The sequence below is a fragment of the Gymnoscopelus microlampas genome (assembly GCF_963454915.1).
Source record: "Gymnoscopelus microlampas genome assembly, chromosome: 5".
Lineage (NCBI taxonomy): Eukaryota > Metazoa > Chordata > Actinopteri > Myctophiformes > Myctophidae > Gymnoscopelus > Gymnoscopelus microlampas.
Window position 1 is genome coordinate 13,549,907 of NC_139942.1, and position 3,074 is coordinate 13,552,980.

Here is a 3,074-nt window from a genome sequence, read left to right on the forward strand (position 1 = left end):
ATTCATAATTTTCACAATGTATTAAGCTGGTGTGTTGATGCGTGCTTTACATGTGGTAGTTTATATGTTTGCTTTTAAAGGGGAGCCTATAGAATGTGAATAACATGAACTTAACAGCCGTCTGTTACATTTAATACCATGTTCATATAGACTAGGGGACCAGATGTGACCTGCTTCTAACAGCAATACACAAATCTTCTTGTTTTGTTAGCTAGTTTTTCTAATGCAAAGTGACACGCTCTGTTTGACCCTTCTCTTTATTTCCTTTTAATATTACATACATCTTTTAATTTTAGATTGGTTTGTTGTTGTTGTTTTTTCTTTGGATATGTAAACATATTTTTTCTAATACCAATAAAGCCTCTTTGAATTGAATTGAATTGACAATCTTTCTCTCTGGCCATGCTGCTGCAGTAGGAGAAGGAGGCAGCCAAAAGTGAAGTGAAGTGTAATAATAATAATAATAATAATAAGTGTAATAATAATAATAATAATAATAATAATAATAATAATAATAATAATAATAATAACTAGAAAATGTGCTCCTCGGAGCACAAATCTCCGCCAGCAGACTTGTGTTGGGAATGTTGGGAATGTTCTAATTCTTATGTTCTAATTCTTACTAAAAATAGAACATGTTACTGTGTCATAGTAATTATATTATTATTATAGCAATAACTAATGAGATATAGAAGTGGTAAGCAACCACAATAAAATCAACCATTGAATAGCCATTGTTACTACTAGAAGCTCGGCCCTGCTACGCAGGGCCTGCTACGCAGGGCCTCGCGTCTAGCCCGCCGCCACGCCCACGTAGCGCTCGCGGCCACTTGGCAGCGCATATAAGTGGCATAGCGTCATGAGGGCCAGTGGGGCCGTGGCTCGGTCAGTGAAGACCCTGTAGCGCGGATGATATGTGGCATAGAGGGGCAGATTTGAAATCTCCAGAGGAAACGTCCGTGGGCTACCATTGGTTCAGCGATGTGTGCGGGCGCCCTGCGGGCCCTCCTCCTCCACCAATGTGCAGTATTGAGAGCCCTGACGTCACAACATTTGGAGCGATGGGCACTGCACTCTGGTTGGTTAGGGTCCACCTAGGGCCCAGGTAGAAGCCAGTTAAAGCCTGCATGGGCAAACCCAGTTAGGACCCGCCTTGGTCCCACATAAACGTGGCTAGTTGGGGCCCACCTAAGGGCCAGGTAGAAGCGACTTATAGCCCGCATGGGCATAGCAGTTAAGACCCACCTCGGCCCCACATAGAATTGCCTAGGTGGGGCCCACCTAAGGGCCAGGTAGAGTCGGTGGGGACCCCCCACAGGCCAATGTTAAAATGGTAGCACTTGTTCCTCAACATAGTGTGAATGTGCGTGAAAAGTTGACCACAATCGGACGCTGCATTCATGATTTGCGGCATTTTGCAAACTTGCAAACTTTAGATGTGAATCTTAGCCAATCGGGATGGAATATGAAAGATTAAACAGATCCGTCTTGATCACATGACTATAGAGATCATGTGTACCGATTTGCGTGAAATGTAGATATAATCGGAAGGAGTAATGTAAAGAAATATGTTGTACATAAGGCGGCCTCCTGGTGGAGCTATAAAAGGTAGATGTGAGAAATGTAGGGGAAAGGTTTTTCCTTGACCTCTAGAGAGTGCACATACAAAGTTTTACACAGATTGGTGCAGGTATAGGTGAAAACACAAATCGGACTGTTATAGCGCCACCATGAGGCTGATTAGAAAAATCTCAAGTGGAATTTCTTGCTCGGCATAGTGGGAATGTGGGTGCAAAGTTGCACGGAAAGTGCATGCTGTGTTCATAATTTGAGGCATTTTGGTCAAAACGGAGCAGTCCTGGAAACTGTGGAAGCCATTTTTAGTCAAGCAGGATGGAAAATGAAAAATCTGAAAGAGCGTGTTTTTTTTAATGACTATAGAGATACTGTGTATCGATGTGCGTGATGTTAGGACAAAATATGTAGCAGTACTGTGAGAAAATGTGTTTTTCAAAAAGCGGCCTCCTGGTGGCACTATAACAGGGCCATGTGAAAGAAATGGGGCAGAGGTTCTGAATTGGCATCCAGGGAGTGTGTGCACAGTTGCGCTGCGATCAAGCCAACGATGCGGGAGATTAGCTATCCACAGACCGTCGGACGGACAGGGGGTAAAACATACTCTCGCGCCATCCCTTTCGGCCTGGCGGAGACAATAAAAAAGCTAAAGTGAAGGAAAAGAGCATTACTGCAGCAAAAGTAGTCAACAAACTATACTATAAAACATTGGCCACATTGTCAAATAAATTAAGAAAGAGGCAAACATGTTGAAAATAGCCGATCTACAAGCTTACAACGCCTCTCAACGTGAGGCGTTGTGAGCTTGTAGATCGGCTATTTTCACAATATTGACTTGTGGAACGGAGTCAAACGAAATTGGGGGGGTCCCCAGTTCAAATATGATTTTTTTTGGGGGGGGGTAGCCACGCTGCGACTGACTGATGGCTACAGCCATAGATAAACACAACAGCAAGCTCTCATGCGATGCCATTGTCTGGGAACTGCTCTTAGCGTGACACGACCAATGACAGTGAGCGCTTTCGTTGTTGCTAAGATACGGTGCATGGCACACGGCGTCTCTGCCCCATAGCTTGTAGATCTCTCACACATGATTGGCGTAGGCTGCGTTGCCGTCGACGCTGATTGGCTGCATGTTGCTGTGACGTTGAAATGGGGTGCCAGGTCTGCTTTGTGTGTAAGCGATTTTGGGCTCATTTGGGCGCGCTTTTGGGCTGTTTTCCATAGAGCACGGCAGGGCTTGTTTCTGTCCCGTGACGGATGTGGCAAAGAAGGTGCAAAACGAACCATCCGGAAGTAAAGTGCGAGATGAAATATATAGCACTTTATGATTATTAGAGAAGGAGACAGATGTGAAGGTGGAAAATGGAATGTAGGAGGTTATATAGTTTTTCATGAGCGATTTTTGTAGCAAGTTGTGAGTGAATTGGGCCACTCCTGTGGGCGGGGGGCTGAATAGAACCATTGGGGTTTGGGAAGGAGACGCTCTCTGTTTGAGT